The 23255-nt window shown below is 47.2% G+C and overlaps 1 long non-coding RNA gene across 3 annotated transcripts in view; it reads right to left on the reverse strand.

The window, feature by feature from the left end:
• Window positions 1-686: 686 nt before the first annotated feature.
• LOC140632735 (uncharacterized) overlaps window positions 687-23255 on the reverse strand; it is a 33290-nt gene continuing 10721 nt past the window's right edge. For 2 of the 3 annotated variants that reach the window (XR_012030432.1, XR_012030431.1), the window contains exons 3-4: window positions 4505-4695; window positions 1263-3439 (exon numbers count right to left, since the gene is read on the reverse strand). This is a non-coding gene — a long non-coding RNA (uncharacterized lncRNA). The other variant, XR_012030433.1, reaches the window with a different exon arrangement.

Below are 23255 nucleotides of genomic sequence, written 5' to 3' on the forward strand. Positions count from 1 at the left end.
ATGAGGATGATTTTAAACATACCAATAAACTAAAACCAGAGAAATAATTAGGAGGAAAAATAGGCCTGTGATACAAGGCCTCCAACAGCAGTGCTGACGGGTGGTGAGACCCTCAAACTTTTGATGACATAACACATTTTAAGGTGATATCCCCAATTTTTCATTGTTGGTCTAAATGCTTGCAAGGACAGAATTTGGGGCATCATATTTAAATTTGGTATTTTAAATTTAATTTAAATGTGCTTCTGACCATCATCCATTTTTAAAATACACAAATAAGCTCTTTTGTAAAAGTCATAAATTGTACATGACTTCCTTTCCCTTGGGAACCATATTTTTATTTTATTTTCTCAATAATTTACCATAAGGTGATACACCTTTCCCTTGGAATATTGTTTATTGATCACCTGATCATCAGTGACCAAGCATAGGTATATAATTTTAAATTAAAATAGTATTAAAGTCATTCAAGTTGGGACGCCTGGGTGGCTTGGTGGTTGAGCACCTGCCCTCGGCTCAGGGCATGATCCCTGGATCTGAGCTCGAGCCCCACATCAGGCTCCCTGCATGGAACCTGCTTCTTCTCCCTCTGCCTGTGTCTCTGCCTCTCTCTGTGTCTCTCATGAATAAATAAATAAATCTTAAAAAAAAAATAAAGTCATTTAAGTTAAAATGGGGGGCAGAGGTTTCAGGAACCAATAATATTATTTATTAGTCCACAAATGATCAAGACAACATAGCACCTATTAGTTTTGGTACTTAATAAGCAATAAAAAGTAATTTTTTTGGAAATACATTGTTTAATAAGAGGGACAGGTGAGGTTTGGGAGTCTGGATTAAGAGACTTCCCTGACACGTACATGGCATTCTGAGTCGTCCGGGCTGTGGCCTTCCCAAGATGTTTTCATCATGAACAAGCTTGCATAGTAAGGGCTGTCATATGGGAGGGCCACGCTGTTCTTTGTAAGCAGCAGAAACGAGATGTGAGAAGAGGTGGGAAGGGGAGCCACCAGGCACGCTCAGAGCATGGTCTGAGGCCGATCACTTTCCAAGGAAGATAATACACAGAAGTTGAGAATCCAGAAGCCGAATCATCTAAAAACTCTCCAGGATTCCAGTGCACCCTTGGAGAGTGTGCTTCTGCGGTATGAGGCAGGCATGCCCCGCTCGACCATCTCTAGGTGAAAGGATCGCTGATCCGCGGCACAGCTCACCTTTTTCACCTCTCCTTCCTGTGTTTCCTTTGCTAGGCTCTGTGGAAAGAAGAAATAATTTACAGCTAAAACAAACATTTTCCCCCAGTGGTGAAAATAGAGTAAATTGTACTGACGAGGTTGTTTACTCGTCGACACGATATTTTCCCAACACTCATCCCACCATGTGTGACCTTAAGAGAAGTGATATTTAAAGGTCACATCTTTAGTTCACTAATGGGCATGGCCCCGGCCAGGGTTGCTGAAAACATCCCTACAGGAAGTGTCAGGGTGCTCATGTCAGAGGGGTCTGTCACCGACAGAGGACCGCTCTTCGGGGCAGGAGAGGCAGGCCATTCCAAGCATCATTTGAGGACACCGTAACACAGTTTAGAACTAGAGGAGACAAATGTAGAGACATGACTGCTCATAGCACCGGGAGCAACAGAAGGACATGTAGAGGCAAGAATTGAAAAGACAACAGTAAAACATCTTAAACGGTCCCTCTCCTCTTTTGGAATCCAGGACGGGGGTCAAGAACACATGGGCAGCCATTGCTTCAATGCAGAAGACCGACAAGAAGGGTCCCAGTCTGGGGCGAGTTGCCTCAGTCAAAATCTGCAGGAAACTCATCCTGTCTCGTGAGTTTTGCTTTGCAAAGAGATGCCGTGAACAATTGGAAACTAAAACGTTGAGGTCTTTTCCAAACAGCTGCTCAAGCACCATTTGGAAACCTTCTTAAAATGCAGATTCTTGGGCCCCACCCAAGACCAACTGGAACAGAACTGGGGTGGGAGACAAACAGGAATCAGCACTTTTTACAGGCGACCTCAGCTTTGAAGACCAATAACTTAGAAAATCAGGCTTAGAAAAGAAAATGTGGCCCTTCAAGATTCCTAGCACAACAGTTCTAAATATTTTCATTGTTCAACCACGATAACTTCTTTATTATATGACATGCAATATGGATATATGTCACCATCATGCCAATATTATAACATCAAAAAATAGAAAAATGTAAAGGATAAGATATTTAAAAAAGGATAAGATATTTTTTTTAATGTATAAATCCTAGTATTCTCTTCCTACACTCGAATAGATCCTCTGGCTACTCCACACCCAACCCTGTGCATCCATTCCACTTTGGAGACCATCCACTTCCAGACAAGGACAGAGAAGAACAGGACAGAGATGAAGCCTGCAAGAGAAGTCTATAAAGAGGAAAGACTGGCCAATGGTAGAGGAAATTTTTGAAATGGAGGCTATTGTTTATACTGCTTTTTAACAGCTTCTCTGTGTCTATAAATTATCTCAGTCATTTTTACAGCCTTCTCGGATATCTGGATAGCCTTTTAACTCATTATGAAAAAAATATGACTTACTAAAAATTGACTGAAAGAGGAAAAAAGCTATCCCTTTAGAAACTGATGGGAAAGCAGACTTTTGTGGATTACCTAAAAGAAAAATATTGGATGGAGACCCTGACCCTTATTTGTCGGGCTAATACTTTTTTGAGATATTAAATGACTTTTTCTTTTCCTCCAGTGTTTTTTCCTTTCCTTTTCAAAACTCTTGACACCTTTCTCCACCCCTACTCCATTTCAAACAGTTCGGTTTGCATGAGTTCAAAAGCTCAGAACTTTTGGTTTCCCAAAGCCTGATTTCAAAATTGAAGCCAAGGCGCTTCAGAATTTCTGCTAAGGGCAGTGCAAAAGGAAAGAAGGAAATCTCTGCAGGAATGTGCCTGAAAAAAAGTAAGAATTTCTTTCCAAAGACCAGAAAACAACTCCAGGCTATGGAAACGGGGGAACCTAAAGGAAAATATGATTTGGGGATCCCTGACGAAAGGGTGGGACACAAGGGACCACACGAGCAGGAAGAAAAGATACAAGAGGCTTTGCCTGTGTCCTGGAAGTCCCACCTGAGTGACCCACCTTCTGCACACTCCACAGCCCTCACTCGGGGGGCATGGTCTGTGCCCTAGGACAATGCTGCTGTCCTTCCTACCTTCAACCTGTGAAGACCTCACTTCATCAGCAGCCAGTTTACCTGTGTTGGCCCCTGGCCGCGGGGCCACCGCCTCCTGCTGCAGCACTTGGCTCACATTGTCTGTGGACCTGAAATCGCATATTGGTGAGGAAGCTGCTGAGTGGAACCTGCTCCGTGACCCCTGGAACTGAGGCAGGTTCAGAGCGCTGCAGGTGTTTGTCCCCACAACGCGTGCACAGACGGTCTTCAATCTTTCTCTTACACAGCAGGTCAGGGTTACTAGGTAATTTGAAATTTTAAAATATACCAACCAGTAATTTTAACTCTCCTCTTCTTCCCACTAAGTCCTCACTGTCCCCTCCCCCCCCCCCCCGCCCACCCAAATAATGCTAGGGAGCACATGAAATCTTTGTAGGGTCGTCTAAACAAGCTTTGGAAATCATAAAACTCAAATTATGTCTTATGTCTGTGTTCTTATTGAATAAGCCAAGACACCAGTACAATTGGGTGACACATAAGCAAGAAAATTAGGAGCCACCCATAGGGATAGTTAATTTTGCAGAGTGTCTTTGGATGAGGTTAACATTTACACTGATGAACTTTGGGAAAAGTAGATTGACCTCTGTAGCAGGGGTGGGCCTCATCCAACCAATTAAAGGCCTGAATGGATAAAAGAGTGGTCTCTCCAAATAAAAGAAAATGCTCCAGTAGGACATCTTTGTCCTGGCACTATGCCACTGGCTCCACTGGGTCCTGAGCCTGCCAATCCATATTGTAGATTTTTGAACTACCCAGCCACCATAATTGCATCAACCATTTCTCTTTACATAGAAAAGATAGATAGATGATAGATAGATTGATAATGGATAGATAGATGGATAAATAGATAATAGATGGATCGAAGATAGATGGATAGATAGATGGATAGATAGATAATGGATAGATGGATAGATAGATAGTGGATGGATAGATAATGGATAGATGATAGATGATGGATAGATGGATGATGGATAGATGGATGATGGGTGGATAGATGGATGATAGATGGGTGGATAGATAGATAAATAGCTGATACATAGATGGATAGATAGATAACTGTTGGTTTTGTTTCCCTAGAGAACCCTGGCTAATACGCCCAGACTTTCTTTTCTGTACTCCTTACATCCAAATCTATAAAATCTATCTCCAGGTCTGGGATATAATAATAATAAAAAAAAAAACCTATATCTGTCCCCTTTCCTGGTAGAATTCCTGAAACCCTTGGATCTCCTGAGAGATAGGAGGGTCCTTCGTTATTCACAATTAGCCCCTTTCAAGGATACCTGGGTTCGTGCTGATGAGATGACTGGCGGGGCCCCTGGATAGCTTCGAGATGGAGACTGGTCCCCCGAGGGAACCAAGCATTGATCAGAGCATGAGAACTTTCACCGTTTCCAGGAAAAGAAGTGGTGCCAGAGATTCAGTTCAGTCTCCAACCGTCAATGATTTAATCAATCGTTCCTGTGCAATGAAACTTGGATAGAGAAAAACAGCAATAATGAGGCCAAAGAAGCTTCTGGGTTGGTGAACATATGCCAGGCAGATGGTGATCCTGACTCCATGGGGACAGGGGCTCCCATACTTGGGACTCTTCCGGGCCTCACACTATGTGCCGCTCCACGTAGCTGTCCACTCCACCCTTTATAATGACTCTGATAGTAAGTGTAGCACTTCCCTGAGTCCTTCCAGCAAGTTATCCAAGTGCAAGACGCATCATGGGCACCCTCAAAGTTCTAGTCAGCCCGGCAAAAAGCGCAGGGAGCCTGGAGAGCCCACAAGCCGCGGGTGTCGGAAGTAGGGCAGCCTTGTGGAACTGGGTCTTTAACCTTAGGGTCTGTGCTAACTCTAGGTAGATTTGAACGAATTGTTGGACACCCAGCTGGTGTTGGAGAATTGGCTGCTGTTAGAAAAAAAACATGTAAGTGCGTATCCCGATTCCGCCCCGAGCCTCCCTCTTCCCTGCTGCCCTTCTAGGTCAATCCATTCTCATCTCTTTCCTAGATCTCCTGTGCATTGGGCTCCTGAGTGGCCTTGTGGCTTCCTCTGTTGCTCTTACAAAACAGTTAACACTCAACCAGCAGAGTGGGTTTTTAAGAACATAAATGACAGGATGTCTGTCACTCCTTGCTTAAAATTCTCCATTGGCTTCCTATCCCTTGTCAGCTTATTCTGATTTTCAGGCCCCTTGTGATCTGACCCTTGACTAATCATCAAACTTTATCACACACCACGCCCCCTTCCTCATTAAGTCCTTCCCACGTGGCCCTCCTCCTGGTTTTGTTTATTAAATCCCCCAATCTTTCACTTCCCCTGGGAATTTATACTTATTTCTTCCTCAGCCTGACATGTTCCAACCCTCTTCTCAACAGGCCAGTCTGAGCTATTATTCAGAATTCAGCTCAGCTATGCCTTCCCGGATCATCCAAACAGGAGTGGAAATTCACCATGACAGCAGGCAATTCTAATTCTCTGCCATCCTTATCAACATCTGACATAGTTTGTATTTATTTATCTGTTTATTGTCTGGTTATACCCACCGAATACAAGCTCCATGAGAAATGGGACCTTGTCTGTCTCATCCATCACACTATCCCTAGTGCCCAAAACAGCATCTGACCCACTTGGCCAATTGATGGATATCTGAAGACTGAGTAGTTGAAGTAAAGCTTCACACAGGAGGTAAAAGACCAGGGGCTTACTGATTTCTGAGCTAATTTACCAGAAAACAGCAATCACTCAGCCAATTGTGCGCTGTAGCATCTGACTGGCATAGGGACTCAAGTTGGGAATAAAACTATCTCAAGGATTTGCCCCATGAAAAGGGCTGTTTATTAGAGCATCAGCAATATAAACAAGTTCTAGAAAACCAGACAGGGGGGCCAGCCCCAAACAAGGTCACTGGCAAGTTTCCTTGCTGAGCCCAGTGCGTTCACCACTGTTCCCATGAAAACCATTCATTTGGCAAGGCAGTCAGCCTCCCGTCTCCTTGGGCACTAATTGCTCTGCCTGGATAGACAATTTAGCAAAATGCACCACTCTCAACACAGCGTAAAGGAAGGAGAGAAAAGAGGGTCTGGCTTTTCAAAAGTACAATGTGCTCCAGTAAAAAGAACACATGGAAAGTAATCCCAAGGGAGGACGATGCTCCCAAGTGGGCATGAATGCCTCAGATGAGGCATCTGAGACCAGGAAGGGGCTTCGGGGCCTTGGCCTCCGTGTTCTCTGGGAAGCCCGGAGTCCCTGCAGCTCTGGTGGGAAATGAAGAAGTATGGCATTTCCCAAATCTTGCATTTGAAAATAGCAAAGCTTTCTTCTAAAACAGACAGACCCTGACTGCCATCCGCTGGGTCAGCTTGTTGCTTAAAAGCAAAGGTACGACTTGGCAGGTACTGACACTCAAAAGTTCGATTTCCGTTCTTAATGTGGTCGGCACCTAGCGCCCACGACTAACTGGGCATGTTTTCTTCTCAGCATACGTGAGGGACATCTCACATTTCCAACGGGAGACACGTGTACAATGTCTAGGTAAAGACTTTGAAATAGCCATAGCTTTTTATCCAGTAATTCCACAACCAGAATTTTACCCTGGAAGGAAACAATATGGAATGAAGACAAGGATTTGTTTTTAGGAACATCCAAAATCTTGAAACATTGTGAACAACCTAAATGTCCATCAATAAGGAAGCAGTAAAGAAAATTACAGCATGTGACCGTGATGGGATGTCATATAGTCGTTAAAAATTATATTTATCAGGAACTATTAAAAGCACACTTGTGCTCTAAAAAATTCCACCATGCTTCCAAAAGGTTCACAGAAACACTGGTTAATCCCAAAGAATTTTTGGATTTCTTCATATCCTTTCTTCTTCTTCTTCTTTTTTTTTTTTTTTTTTGAAATCAGAGACGTTGACATGATCATGGTGTTGGGAGAAGTTGGTTGGAGAGGAATGTAATCCTCATGTAAATCTATATCCACCCAAAAAACAAACTCTTCTGTCCTTAGAATAGAGGAAGTGCGGCAGTGGGATTTGTGCATGTTTCTTCCTGCCATGTGCTGATCCTACACTTACAAACTATTTCTTGAGCAGCTGCTAGGCAGCTGGTCCAGCCTCCTGAGATGGGTAGGGTAGAGAGGAAAGAAATGGGGAAAAAAATGAATAAAAACTCCACCGAGGCTTCTACACCATCCAGACTCAAGGTGGAGTTATGCTACGTACCATGATGGAGACCATCATTTTAATTTCCATAGATAGAAACCCACGTGGTCGGGTAAATGCTTAGCTTCATCTACCTGATGGTCGGGCTCCAAAGGCCTATGGGTCTGACAGTCGGGCTGACCTAAATTTCCTTGCCCTAAAACAGGAAATTGGGCTAGAAACTCAGTTAGAAGCCACATGATGAGGGTTTAGAAGCCTGGAAGATGACAGACTTTGAGACAGAGAGAAAAATATCTCATTGATTTTCCAAAAAGCCACCAGAAAAACCTGTTGCTCAAGCAAAGCTTAATCTATTAACTTCCCCTAATAACAGTACTTGACAGAACAACACTTGACAGAGCTTAGCAGTGTCTCAAAATGGAGAAATTGGGAAAACACACACGTGGAGTCTTGAAACCGGGGTGTCCTTCCGACAGGTCTCGCAAGGTGGGGATCTGATGGGGACTGGCCAGAGCTTGGGACATATGAGCTGTGGTCGATGGGGACAGGGAGGCAGGGATTTCAAAGAGAGCCCTGGAGAGCGGGCTACTTGGTGACTCGCATCTGGTCTTCCAGGAAAGTGTTTTCTGGAGTGAGTCATGAAGATTTCCGTCATTGTGTTTTGTTTTGTCGTATTGTGTTTTGCTTTGCTTGTTTTGTTTTTGTTGAATCGTCATCAGTGGTGTTTTGCACACAGACAGGAAAGTACACCTAACTCCAGGTAACGCAAGGACAGGAAAACGTGCTTGGTCCCAGGGTTGTTTAACGTGGAGGCAGGAGATGACACTGGTTTCAGCGCTCACCAAGATGTATTGTGATCACCGGCTGTGGACTCGGCACCCTCCCCTGCGGTCGCCCTGGAAATCTTTGGTAAAATCGACATTGCTCGCTAACGCCTTGTGAAGGGCTTTCTTCGGTGGCCACAAGGAAACGTGGCGTCCTGCTCCAGGTGTGTGTAGTCATCGGAGATCGCCCTTGGGACCCTCGTGTTCATGAGGAGGTGGCCTGTGTTCTTCAATGGCATGTGCCCGGTGCCTACCGTGATGCCCCGCGGCTGTGGTCCGAGCCAGCGCCAGACGGAAGACAGGAAGGGTGTGCTAAGCAGATGAGAAGGGACGGGGGCCAAACGATGCAAACGAAGTGACGCCTTCTGGGCTCCCAAGTACTGAGGGGGGGATTCAAGAATTGAAACCATCCTGGCTAACGAGCTACCCTACAAGGGATGAGCAGAAAGCCAGCCAGGTAAGAAGCGGGCTTTGTCTGGCAAGACAAGAGGCAAGACAAGAGGAGTTTTTTGGTTTTTGGTTTTTTGGTTTGTTCATTTGGTTGGTTTTGTTTTTTTTTAGGAAAACAAGTCTAGCTAAAATACTCAGCTTGAAAGAGAGAGGAAGGAGGAGGAAGCCGAGTAGAAGGCCGACCCACGAGGTAAAGGAGCCTCGGAGAGAGCGTTCAGAGTCCGCGGAGCCAGGAGTGGAGCCACACGACCCGGCCCATGGGCCCACGAGCTACAGAACACGGAGCTGAGGGCGGACGAGTCATCAGGCGTGCAGAAGAGCCGAGAACTCCAAAGGGCCAGGGTCCTGACCCGGAGACGGTGAGGGCTTTGAGAACCAGGAGCATGAAGCGGGCGAGGAAGGGTGCGGAGAGCTTGGGGCGGGCTGGACCCTTCACACCTGCGGCCGTGGGGGTTCTGGCTCTGGAGGGAGCTAGAGATACGAGGGCGAGGCTTTTGGAAGAACGACAGAGAGGATTGCAACAGCCACCCCACCTCAGGCACCTCACCCGGAGAGGTAGGCGCTGCCCGGCCACAAGGGCAGGAGGAGCAGTAGGCCCTGGCCTCCCCCAGGAGGAAACCCACCTGTTCTCAGCCGTGCAAACTTGAGGCACGTGCAAGAGCACTTCTGGTCCTTTCTCAGGCCACCCCTCCAGCGTCTACACGGGGCCCAGCTCTCTCTCCCACTCTCCCCGCCCTTCCAATCTCTGCGCAAGGCCTCGTGTGTTCCCCAACACGTGTTGCCAGTCAGGGCTCAGGGGCCCATGTCCCCGGGTCCCCTGTAGAGGAAGCTCTTATGGCTGGGGGCTGCCATCTGTCTCCCACACGAGTAGATAGAGGTCTTCCAGACTCTTCTGAGCGAGGCGGCCACAACACGACCCAAAATCATTTATTTGGCTGATTTGGAGGATCCTCAACATAATTCCATGCTTCATTGTGATTTAGAAATACCCTCTTCTTGGGGCACCTGCATGACCCAGGTCGGGCGCCTGACTCGGTTTCAGCCCAGGTTTTGATATCACGGGTGGTGGGAAAGAGCCTCCCTGAAGGGCTCCCTGCTCAGTGGGGGTCCCCTCGAATACTCTCTCCCTCTGGCCCTCCCCCCACGCTCTCTCTCTTTCTCTCTCTCTCTCTCAGATACATAAATTAAACCTTAAAAAAAGAAAAGAAACCCTTGCCAGGGTTTCATGTCAGAACATGGCTTCAGGCTGAGCTTCCAAAGGCCCTGTATTTGTGTCTGCATTTCTAGAATAGTACTGACAATGCGTCTACACCCAGCATCTTCTCAAACAAATCTACTGATGGCAATTTGGGGAAGTTTCCTTATTCGTCGATGCCCTGAGCATCCCTGGTGTTCTCTATCTTAGTGTCCTTTTCAGAAAATGAAGCTGCATCCCTTGGCTGATATTTGTTTTTAAACCAAGCTCAGATTCTGGAATCTTTTTTAAGGCACTGAAATTTCACGCAGGGATCCTTACCACATGCCTTGAACTTCATCCATCTGAGACGATAAACATTCTCACCCCTCCTGCTCATGGATGGCTCCGTTTGCAGAGGGATCCATGTAACTTGCAATTGGTCGTGATTTTAGGCATTGACATTGTATTTAGTCTATTTATTTTACTGGATACCCAACTCTAAGGAATATTTGGCAATTAATACCTTCAATGTTGAGTCCCACAGCTAAACAAGTTAGATTTATAGGATGATATTGTCTGGTTTAATAAACTCTACTACATTCAATCCAACTTACAAGAGGTTTTACAAGTCCTTAGTCATCCCCAGGAAAATAGTTGTTTGGTCTATACTAATAGGTCCACAGCATCATGGCCTAAACGGCTGATTTCCATTAGACTAAGCAAAGGCATATAAGTACTAATTTTTAACAGATACATTTCAAGCTCAACAATGCACATGAATGAGTCAAACAAAAGCAATATGAGTGCGGGTATTATTCAGGGTTCTCCACAGGAGCTGAACCAATAGGATATATACGCATAAATATATATGCATGTGTATACGGAGTCAGTATATACGAGGCTTTTGAGAAATTTATTGCAACGAATTGGCTTACGTGACTGTAGAGGCTGGCAAGTCTGAGATCCATATGGCAGGTGGCAGGCTAGAAACTCAGGCAGGATTTCTGTGCCTCAGTTTTGAGGCATAATTTCTTCTTCATCTAAGAAACCTCAGGTTTTGCTCTTAGGGCCTTCAACTAATTGGATGAGACCCACCCCAATTACCAAGGGCTATCCCCTTAAAGTCAGGTGATGATAGATAACAACCACATCTACAAAACACTTCCACAGCAGCATTGGATTCAACACCTTGGTACGCCGGCCTGGGAGGGTTGGCACTCAAGGTGTGGCAATATTTCCTGGTTCACGATATCATCCTAGATCTGGGGTCAGGAGAGGGTCTATCAGATGGAGGAGGCCATTACCAAGACGTGGAAGCCAGGGCTCCTGTTTTTCAAGAGAAGACCATCTAACAATCGAAACTGGCGATCCTCGAAGATTGCCCACGCACATAAGCTAAAACCACTCAGCCATAGAGAGAGACATCCCTGTAGCGACAAAACCCAACACGGGTTACTTCATTGATATTAGTCCTTTATACACGTTTACTGTCAACAGCCAATTATTACGCCTTTTGATCAAACCATACCACATTCATGAAAGAAGTCAATTATCTCCTTCCTAGTTGAAAAAGCCTCAGATTATACAGAGTTTAATTTTATCCAGGATATGCAGTAGTTTCCTGTTGTCAAAGTACACGATTATTTTTTAACTTGATGGTACTACATAAAATAATTATAAAGAAAATTCTGGTTCACCAGCTTCCTGAATATGCTTCCTTAATGGTTTTGCCATACAAAAGCTCTAGAAATAAGAACATTTTTAAAAGGATAAGGAAGTTCCTAGAAATATTAGAATCACTTTTATTCTAGCTCCTGTTTTTCTTCTACATGTTAGTTTCACCTCCTTTTTATTCTCTCACATTAAAAAAAAATGAAATTACCCTTAGAAAACAGAGCTATCGAAATCAAATCTCTTGTTTTGAGCTTGGTGATGGGCCATCTCATGTGCAGACGTGGGTAGGCTCCCTTGCCCAGTTGTTTGGTCAAACAGCAGTTTTGGTGTTGCTGAGAAGGTATTTATGGACGTGATTAACATTTAAATCAATAAAGATACTTTGAGCAAAGCTGTGTACTCTCCATAAAGTGATGGGCCACATCCAATCAGTTGGAGGCCCTAAGAGCAAAGACCGAGATTTCATCAGAAGAAAGAATTCCCCTAAAACTGGAATGTAGAAACCCCACCTGCTTGAGGCCTGATGCTCTGCAGAATTCAGACTCAAGACTAAAACATCTTCTTACCTGAATCTCCAGCCTACAAGTCTACTCTACCAGTTTCGGTATTGCCAGGGCCCCCAATCACGTGAGCCTATACCCATCAATGAATCAACCAATCAATCAATAGACAGATATAGATGATGGATAGATGGATAGATAGTTGTATTTAAGTACATATGTATGTGTGTATGTATATTGTTTCTCTGAATTAATATACAGCTTCCCCCTTAGATTTCTCGTAAATATTTCCCATTTTTAAAACAAAAAATAGGGCAGCTCCGGTGGCCCAGAAGTTTAGCACTGCCTTCAGCCCAGGGCATGATCCTGGGGTCCCAGGATCGAGTCCCACGTCAGGCTCCCTGTGTGGAGCCTTCCTCTCCCTCTGCTTGTGTCTCTGCCTCTCTCTCTGTATGTCTCTCATGAATAAATAAATAAAAATTTTAAAATATAAAATAAATTAAATTAAAAAAATAAAACAAAAAATACAGGGACGCCTGGGGGCTCAGGGATTGAGCGTCTGCCTTTGGTTCAGTTCATGACCCCAAAGTCCTGGGATCGAGTCCTGCATCAGGATCCCCGCAGGGAGCCTGCTTCTCCCTCTACCTGTGTCTCTGCCTCTCTCTGTGTGAATAAATAAATAGAATATTTAAAAAATAATAATAAATAAAATAAAACAAAAAATACAATTTATTGTAACAAAAAAGGCTCCATTTATATACTTGTTTTTTACAGTAAATTATATAATATACCTCAATGGCACCAGGTGTCTTAAGTTTTAACCCAAAAGGTGTGAGATATATGGGTTTTTCCATTTTATTTCGTGCCTTCAGGGACCCTCACACCTGCCCATTCACAGACTACAGTTGGCAGGACTGGATACCCTGTCGTCCGCCCAGGCGCTGGCTTCTAGGCCATGGGTCCTGGTGGGAGTGAACAGACGCCAGTGCTCGGCCTGGCTCCTGCGTGCCTAGGCCCGAGGGGATCAGAACATGCTGCGGCCGAACCAGGGGACCAGAACCTCCCGGCAACCTGGGGTGGCCCCTGCGACTGCTGAGGACCGTCCTCTTAGTGCCTCAATCCGGGTGCATCTCCTTAGCCGTCTGAGAGGCGCCGCCGTGGTCCAGGGACCAGGGCAAGCCCAGCACGCATTTAATGAGGTGCCCCTGAGTCTCCTATGCGGCTGCCTTATTGATAAGGTTTTGCTGAAATGGGTAAGATTTGCCCTGTTGCCAAGGCAACGTGCCTGCAGGAATCGCCGATCCATACACCTCATTCTGGAAAGTGGTCCTTGCAATTTAATAAAGAGGAAACAAATGTTGCTGCAGCCTCACATCAGATGGGGGGTGGGGGGAGAAAAAGCAAGGGGGGGGATGATCACATCTGAGGAGGGGGTGGGGTTGGGGACCGGAGCTGCCCACGTTACCAGCAGGAAACCAGTCCTAGGAGGAGGACAACGGGTGCGGGTCTTCTGCAGCCTTCGGCCCTCCTGCCTCCCCAGGCCAGCGCGTCCCCTGCCACCTTCCCGCACCCTTCCCAGGTCACCCTGTCCCCAAGCTCGGGTCTCAGGTCTGGGTCTGCTGTGGCTCCGGCCCGTGTCGCGCAGGCCCCCTGATCAGAACCTGTCCCCAGGGCCGCCAGGGCCGAGGGAGCCTCCGGCCACCCCGCTGCCCTCTGGGTGCCTTCACCCCGTTATCCGAATGACAGTAACGGATTTCTTCACTCCCGGCCGCCCCGCTGGAGCATCAGCCCTGGGGAACAGATGACAAGTGTCTCCTTCACTCTCTGCCGTCCGCGCCGCCAACAAGGTCGTTCCCTCTCCAGCAAATTCTTCGTTAATCAGCAAAGCCGAGCTCCCAACCTTCAACAATTTCAGTTAGGGACAGACGGCCGGGTCCCTGCAAAGACCCCGGCGCCCTTCCTGCAGGAAACGGGCTGCGCACGGCCCCGTGTGCGTGACAAGAGAGAAGGGCCTCACCGCATCGGGGGACCTGCCCCACGGCCCTGCACCCGGGGAGGGGAGCAGGACCCCACAGGCCCTCAGGGACCCTGCACCCGGCACCAGCCCCACGGCCCCTGCACCCAGGGAGGGGAGCAGGACCCCACAGGCCCTCGGGCACCTGCACCCAGGGAGGGGAACAGGACCCCACAGGCCCTCGGGGACCCTGCACACGGCACCAGCCCCACAGCCCCTGCACCCAGGGAGGGGAGCAGGACCCCACAGGCCCTCGGGGACCCTGCACCTGAGCACCAGCCCCACGGCCCTGCACCCGGGGAGGGGGGGTCAGGACCCCCACAGGCCCTCGGGGCCCCTGCACCCGGCACCAGCCCCATGGCCCCTGCACCCAGGGAGGGGAGCAGGACCCCACAGGCCCTCGGGCACCTGCACCCAAGGACGGGAGCAGGACCCCACAGGCCCTCGGGGACCCTGCACCTGAGCACCAGCCCCACGGCCCTGCACCCGGGGAGGGGGTCAGGACCCCCACAGGCCCTCGGGGCCCTTGCACCCGGGCACCCAGGGAGGGGAGCAGGACCCCACAGGCCCTTCAGACACGAGTTCAGTACGAATTGATCTGCTAGTCAGTGAGCAAAGAAAAAGTCAGTATCTTTTTATTACTAATAAATCCCAAATAAGCTCCTAACTGGGGACCAGGGAAGTACTAGGTAAGGAGCTGAGAAGCAATGGTTTTGCCTTAAGGTTCTGGGGCCTCCTCGGACCTCCTCGGTTTGGGGGGGGCCGAGCCTCACGTCCTCAGCGTAGGCACCGCCACGCGGCCGTCCTCCCGGGGGTGCACGTGGGGCTGGGACTGGCCACCCACCAACTGAGGTCGTCCTCACTGCCTCAAGTCGCAGGATTCAGCGCTGTCCATTGCCAACAACAGCAAATCGGCTATTTAAGTAGAAAAGGGATTTAGTCAAGGATGATAGGAGCCCCCGGAACCTTCAGCTGAGTCTATAGCCCGGCTGTGTAACCAGGCCCGGGACCGATGTTGCACCGTCCAAAGGCCCGAAGGCCACTCGCGTCTTCCACAAGCCAGAGCCCGGGCCAGCAGCTGCTCCCCACCCCGAGGTGCCACCCCTTGCAGCCCCGCTCGCCCAGGTGCCAGCCCCGCAGCCACCAGAGCCCTGCGTCCGTCGGTTACTCTTCCTAAACCCGCGTCCAACATGAGCGTGTCATTTGTGGACACTGGGTCCCCTGCTTCTGCTGATTAAGCAAAGGGCACTGTCATGTGGGTATCAATTCTGGAAATTTTAATTTTTTTTTAATATTGCATTAAAATATTTTTTTGCTTACTGATTTTTTTGGGGGGTTCTCCCTTAAATTTGTCCTCTGAGGTGCACGCCTCACTCTTCTCAACTTAGCAACTGAGCCTTTGGATACGTCCAGCTTCTGGGCCTCCAGGTGGCTCAGCAGTTGGGCGCCCGCCTTCAGCCCAGGGTGTGACCCCGGGGTCCGGGATTGAGTCCCACATCGGGCTCCCGGCAGGGAGCCTGCCTCTCCCTCTGCCTGTGTCTCTGCCTCTCTCTGTGTTTCTCTCAGGAATAAGTGAATAATTTTTTTTTTTTTTAAAGTCCAGCTTCTGAACTGAAAGGTGACGTGGTGCAAACAGTGAGGGCGCTCAACGATGGCCATGCTCTGGGACTCGGCTAGCCCGTGACCTGACCCGGCAAGGGAATTCGCAGACCTTGAGATGGGAAATCATCCTGGACTATGTAGATGGGCCTTATCTCACCAAGAGTCTACGTGGCTAGGAGGCTTGAGGGTCAGAGCAAGAAAGAAGGACATGTGACAAAAGCAGCAGAGGCCAGAGGGAAAGGCTTGGGGACTCCATGCTGCTGGCTTTCAGTTAGAGGAGGATGCCTCAAGCTAAGAACACAGGCAGCTTCCAGAAGCCAGAAAGGCAAGGAAACAGATTCCGGAGACTCCAGAAGGAACACAGGCTTGCTGCCACCTTGATTTCACCCCAGAGACACAGATCTTGCATTTCCTGTCTCCAGAACTATGACTTAATAGACTTGTGTATTTTAAGCCACTGAGTTTCTGGTTATATACATATACATTATGTATTATATTTTTAAAATATATATGTGTATATATATATATATATATTTTTTTTTTTTTTTTTTTAGAGAGAGAGAGAGTGTGCGAGTGGGCAGGGCAGGCGGGAGGGGCAGCGGGACAGGAGCCTAAGGAGACTCCACTGTGTGCAGAGCTGCTCCCAGGGCTCGACCTCACCACCCTGAGATCATGATGGAGCCAACATTGAGTCGGGCCCTTGGTCGACCGAGGCCCCGGGCACCTCTGTGGGCATTTCCTAAGCACAGCAATAGAGAACTAACAGAGGTGGGACGTCCCGGGCGTCTCAGGGGTGCAGAAGGCACAGCACGGTGGGAGAGCCCTACGGGGGCAGCCTGGGAGGCCCAGCAGTTTGGTGCCACCTTGGGCCCAGGGCCTGATCCTGGGGACCTGGGGCTCGAGTCCCATGTCGGGCTCCCCACATGGAGCCTGCTTCTCCCTCTGCCTGTGTCTCTGCGTCTCTCTCTGTGTCTCTCATGAATAAATAAACATCTTAAAAAAAAAACAGTCTCTAATGCAAATACAGGTTATATTCCAACAGTTTATTTGGAATTCACCTCATCGCAGTAACAACCTGCTGGGTAACATGTAACACCTACGGCAAACTCCAGGGACCAACACGGACAGAGCGCTGTCGCGGTAGTAGGTGCCCGGGTCCCCCTCAGTGAGGGGTCTGGGCTGCCCCGAAGACGACTTCAAGAGCTCCTGGTGTGACGTGTGGGAAACCAGGAGAGAGTCTGTGCCATACAGAAGGCTGAGCGAGCTCAGGCCAGGTTCAGGGCTGCGGGGAGGTCGGCTTCTCTGAAGGCAGAGCTAGGAGTGGACGAGGGAGGGACAAATATCTTCTGGGGACGCATTTTTCAATAAGGTTAATATAGGTCACTAATGCCTTTCAGGTGGGTGGGTTATTTTGGGGACGTGGGAATAAGAGGAGAAGGGGGCGCCAGGGTGGCTCAGTCAGTGAAGCGTCTGCCTTGGGCTCAGGTCATGATCCCGAGTCCCGGGATCAAGCCCCACGTCAGGCTCCCTGCTCAGCGGGGCATCTGCTTCTCCCTCTACTTTTGCTCCTCCTTGCTGTTCAGGGGCTCACTTGCTCTCTAAATAAATAAATAAATAAATAAATAAATAAATAAATAAATAATAAATAAATTCTAAAAAAAAAAAAGAAGAGGTGTTATATGTTCCATCAGGCCTGACAAAGGGCAAAAGCAGATGACGTGTGGAAATGCCCACACCCCAGGGTCCCGCGCTTTTACAACCACCCTCAGGAAGAGGCAGCGAGAGCCCCGGTGCTGGTGCAGATCCCCCCGAAGTCGGCTTCTCATCCCTGAGACCTGAGCCCCCGGCCACGAAGTGCCCCATTAGGCTCAAAGTATTCCTTTGTTTCTCTCGTCTCAAGTAAAGAACCTCATCTGGAAGGTGGGCAGGGGAATAAGCCTAATCCAAAAATCACTCTAAGAGAAAAGACTCTTAAAAAAAAACACACACATTTAGTTTATTTATTCATGAGACACACACACAGAGAGGCAGAGGGAGAAGCAGGTTCCCTGCAGGAACCCCGAGGGGGAACTCGATCCCAGGACCCCGGGCCCACGGCCTGAGCTGAAGGCAGATGCTCAACTGCTGAGCCCCCCAGGTGTCCCAAGACTCTTTTTTTAAAAGAGATTTTATTTCTTTATCTGACAGAGAGACAATGAGAGAGCACAAGCAGGGGGAGCAGGAGAAGCAGGCTCCCCGCTGAGCAGGAGGCCCGATGTGGGGCTTGACCTCAGGACCCCAGGATCGCGTCCTGAGCTGAAAGCAGACACTTAACCAATGGACAGGGCCACCCAGGCGCCCCGAGAAAAGACTCTTGAAGACGTGCATGCGCACACGCTCACACAGAGCGCCTTCTCGAGGTGTAAATCTGAACTCTGTCCTACAGCCACAACCACACACAACACGATTCCAGAGGCTAGAAAGCTAACGGTGGCCCTCGGTGTTGTGCAGCCGTGGCCCTGAAATGAAGACACAGCTATTTTGTCTTGCAGAAGTGGAGGCCATACTGTGTGTGAAAGCGGCAGGTAAACGAGGCCTTGAAAATTGTTACGTCCCTAGTCCTCCGCCAAGAAAATACAGACCTACAGGGCTCCCTGGGGCTGGGCTCTCTTGAGCCAGAGCTGGACCCACACGGCAACACAACCCAACTCAACAGGTCTTGTGTGTGTGTGTGTGTGTGTGTGTGTGTGTGTGTGTGAGAGAGAGAGAGAGAGAGAGCACGAGCGGGGCCCTGGGAGAGGGGAAGGGCAGAGGGAGAGAGAGAATCTCAAGCAGACTCTGTGCCAAGCATGAAGCCTGAGGTATGACTCAACCTCCCAACCCCAACATCATGGCCTGAGCCAAACTCAAGAGTCAGACGCTCAACCAGCCAAGCCACCAGGCGCCCCAGGTCCTGTTACTTTTACCTTTGACCTTTATCCCTAAAGCATCTCCTGCTCTCCATTCCCACTACACCACCAAATCCAAGTCATCACCACCTGACGCCCAGACCAGTGACTTCCAAACTTTTGGATCATGCCTGCACCAATAAAATATTTTTGAACGCATACACACCCATTATGTATGTTGATCTATTTCTAAATAACATATGGATGGTGGCATTTATATATTATGCATTATATTACATAGAAATAGGAGGGTTTTATTTTATTTTATTTTTATTTTTATTATTTTATTTTATTATTTATTCATGAGAGACACAGAGAGAGAGAGAGGCAGAGACATGGGCAGAGGGAGAAGAGGCTCCATGCAGGGAGCCCTGCTAAATCGCTGAGCCACCCGGGCTGCCCGAAATAGAAGGTTTTAAAAAAGACAGTGTAACATGCACGTATGTAACGCACGCTTAGACACATACACGTACACATGCACGTGCATATATATATATATACATATATATCCGTTTTATGAACATGCACATCTATGCACACAGGGCCCTCTAATACGTTCTTTCCTCGGTCTAAGGGATTATCCTGCACCCACTCTGGGCTGTGTGCACTGTGCACTGAAGCCACTGGCCTTGCTTACTATGATTCCCTCATAATCGATTTCCCGACTGCCATCCTTGTTTCCTCTTACCCATTTCCTATAGAAAAATTAAATTAGATCATGTCACTCCTCTGCTTAAAACTCTCCGATGCTTTTCATTGCACGTAAAACTTGTATTTCTTCCTCTGACCTACAAAACTGTCCAGGATCTAGAAGCTACCCACTTCTCTGAATCTCTGTACCAGCTTTTGTCACATGGACCTGCTTTCTCTTCCTCCAACATGCCAAGCCCACGTCCGTCTTGGGGCCTGCGAGTCGGCTCTTCCCTCGGCCTCTCTCCGCCTCAAATGTTCTTCCCTAGGTCTCCACGAGCCTGACTCCTTCTGGTCTTAAGACGTCAATTAAGTGGCCTCTCTTAAAAACGACTGTCCCTAGCACCCTCAAGGAAGATGCTGACACGGCCACTGCCCAGCCCTTCACTTTAAGGTGATTCTCAGCCTGGCATCTGCCTGCTCTACGATGCTCCTGTGTGTGTACGTCCATGGGAGCCTAGCTGTTGTGTATCGTCAAATAAGAGTAGAGAACTCCTCTATCCGTTGGCTGTGGCGTTCGACTCCTAGTAAGCCCGCAGCACACAGTCACTGAATTAAATTAACAAAGCAATTTATTAATCGAAATTCGGTGCACTCTTAATTTGAGGTTAGTGGAATCATGTAGAGTACAGTTTCATTAAACCTATTTTTAATTATAATTCTTTCTTGCAAGCAATCTATGAGATAAAAAAGTAGGTGGCTTCATAGAAATAGCCTGACAAGAGCTCAGATTTCTTTGAAACACCTACAACCGAAGGAGTGTGAAGCTAACAAGAGAATCGCAGTTTTCCAAAAATAAACATTCTTTTAAAAGCAGGCAACCCGCCATGCTTTGTAATGGGAGCTCTAAAACCCCGTTACCGGGCCCTTTCTAGGAAATCTCTGTGATGTGCCTATTATCCAACAGTCTCTAATTGGCTATGTTCTTAAAGGGCCTTAAATAAATAACAGGCCTTATCTGATTTGAATTGCATCCAAAGGTTGTCATTTGAAGGCGATAACGCTCTAGCGAAAGATAGCACATTGGGGAAGGAATGTTGAACTTTTCTCTGCTCTTCAACAAGAAACCGGAGAGAAAAAAGTTAACTCCTACGGGCTGGTTGAAAAGATCTGAGTGTTGAGAGAACCAGCCTTGTCGATGCTAATATCCAAACGAATTGTTAACAGGGTCAAAGCCATAAATATCCCACAATCCTCCAACGTCGGACTCTTGGTTATTATCCTTGCAGACAGGATTCCCATTCAAGCCCATGAATTGCATGTGGTACGAAGTAGAATGAAAACCGAATACCCCGATCCGCTCCAGGCAGAGTGTATCAGGCAGAGGTCGAGGTGCCTCGTCTAATTTACAGACACAAATGCAAACACGCATGAGCACACGCCTCATCCAACAAAAAAAGTCAGGAAAGTGTTTGGTGCGGTTTATTGACATTTTGATATGCATTTACATCAGTGTCCTAACAGTGTCCTTCCAGAAATACTGGTGTCTGTCGCTTTTTTTAAAGGTAGAAGAAAGTATCTTGGCCCTCTGCCAAAAGCATTTTGATACTGAACATGGGGTTAAGGGTGGTATTTTGGTCTTAGAACCCTATCTCTTTCCCGAAATCGTACCACTGGGTAGCCATGTACTTGCTCTAAGTGTGTCGTTTTGGAAAGACAGCTCTACCCAACCAGGTGACAGTTTTGCCCTCATCCTCAGTTGGATGGAACCATGAACAGGAACAGACTCAGGAACTTCCACCTGTCGTCTGGAAACACAGACACACCCACACCCTCATCCACCTTCTTTTGACTAACAGCTCAGATAATGCTACTGAATTCAGTATCAATTTCTTAATTATTCATCCTGACTATGCTTTGGTGAAAACAAAGACATTTTTATCTCCCTCGCTTTCTCACATTTTCCTTCAAAAGAAAGATCTTGTCAGAAACTGTTATGACTTGTTCGAAATCCAGTGCCTTTTAGCAAGCGAGGTGCTACTCGGAGCACAGCCTGGGAAGAGCTTCGACGCTCCATAAAGCAGCAGCCTAGACGGGACTGAGTAGACTCCGCCAAACATAAAGACAGAAAAGGAAGGGAAATTTGAAGCGGCGTGGAAAGGACGCGTGGCCTGCCCGACGGCCTGCAGGCTCCCCCTTGCTCGCCCAGCGCCGCCGACAGCCCGCCGTGCAGATGGGCCATCTCAGGCCTACCGATGAGCTTCTTAACCCTCCTGCCCCCCACCTTGTCCCTCGCGGGGAATCTGCTTTTGGTTTGTAACTTCGGCACCCACCCGTGTGTCCACCACAGGGTCAATGCTGAGGGTTGATGATGGGGGCGACCCGTAGCCCGGGGGCGGACGGAAGCCGACTGGTCACCGTGTAGAAGAAGCCAGTCTGAGTGATGAGGCCAGTACAGAGTGACTGAAGTGAGAAATGGGAAGGGTGAGCCCCACTGGGACTTGGTGCCTTGCATACATCTGTGTCCTCACCCCCGCCTTCCTGGAGCTGTACAAGCCTTCCCGAAAATCCCCCCTTTTGTCCCAAGGTATGGATTAATTCAACTTTTATAATTTTCCCATGAGAAGGGTTCTGAATACTCCAGTGTGTGTTATGATCGGTGTGTCTTTGCTGGTAAGACAGGGAGCAAAGTCCTTCAAGACTGTTCTCTGAAAGTTCTTCAGGAATTTACATTTTCTACTCTCTAGCATCTGACACCCTTCAAAACCTACTAACTTCGTATCTCCTCCATACTTTCCTCTCATTCTCTTAAGCCTCTTGCTATCTATGAAACTTTGGCCAATTTTCTAACCCACACGGGGCTTTCCATTTCCTGGAAATCTCTAGAATTTAGAAGGCAAACCACAGAATTTAATGTTTGGTTATATATTGTATTATTGACTTTTCCCTCAAAATGTCTTGCCTCCTCCAAAGACTAAGATATAGTCCTTTGGTCAATGGTTTCCAAATCCAACCGCATGTCAAAATAACCTCTGATGCCTTTTGAAAGACTTCTAAAAAGAAATGCAGATTTCAAATCCTCATGTTGGATTTATTGACTAAGAATTTTAGGGAGTGAGAGAATATCAAGTTAACAAGCTCCCCAGATGATTGCTGCATAGCTAAGCCTGCACAGCTCCACAGACTCATGCTGGGAACATGCTCAAAAAGGATTCCTTTTTTTTTTTTTTTTTTTTGATAAAATGAACAGACTCTTCTAATCTGTCCCATTGGTCTTGCTTGGAAGTGATGGTAGATACTACAGAAATAGGAACACAAATAGCATAAATCTAAACAACTGGAGCTCTGACTGTATAGAGCTGATTTAGTCGTTCCTTACATAGTTAGAATTAAATTCTGTACATGTGCTGGGTAGAGGGATGGATAAATATATGATAAAACGCAGTAAAATGCTTATGGTACAATATAGGAATATAGATGGTTACATAAAATTATTTCAAATTTACTGTAAGTTTAAATGTTTCATAATAAAATGTCAACAAAATGAAAAAAGAAATACCTATACATCCAGAACATCTGAACTACCCAAAGGTCGTTTTATTGGATTATATTCCTTCTTCCTTCCTTCCCTTATTACCCTAATTCTTGATTATGGTCACACACACACACACACACACACACAATCTTAAAAGAAGAAGCATTTGTCATCAAGCATATGTCTTTTATTTTTTATTTTTTTCTTATGTTTAAATTTTTAAATGTTTAATGTTAAGAACACCTTTATTCAGAATACTAATTTAAGTTCCTGACTTCATTCAAGATGCACCAATTCCCTTGATTCTAAGTAGCATAACACATGAGCCCCTTAGCTCCCAAGACAATCCAAACTTATAAACTATGTTCCATCTGATCTCTGCAATGTCAAGGCTGGTGCCTCACTCTGATATCAGAGTAGAAAAAGGAAATACTTAAATACCATGAATGTCCTGTTGATCTGTGCTGCTATAATTTTAATGAGAACCCAGAAAGCATAAGCACTTATGCCTTATTTTTTAGCAAATATTTCTGCTTCGTTCACC

The sequence above is a fragment of the Canis lupus genome, chromosome 4, assembly GCF_048164855.1.
Source record: "Canis lupus baileyi chromosome 4, mCanLup2.hap1, whole genome shotgun sequence".
NCBI classification, from domain to species: domain Eukaryota; kingdom Metazoa; phylum Chordata; class Mammalia; order Carnivora; family Canidae; genus Canis; species Canis lupus.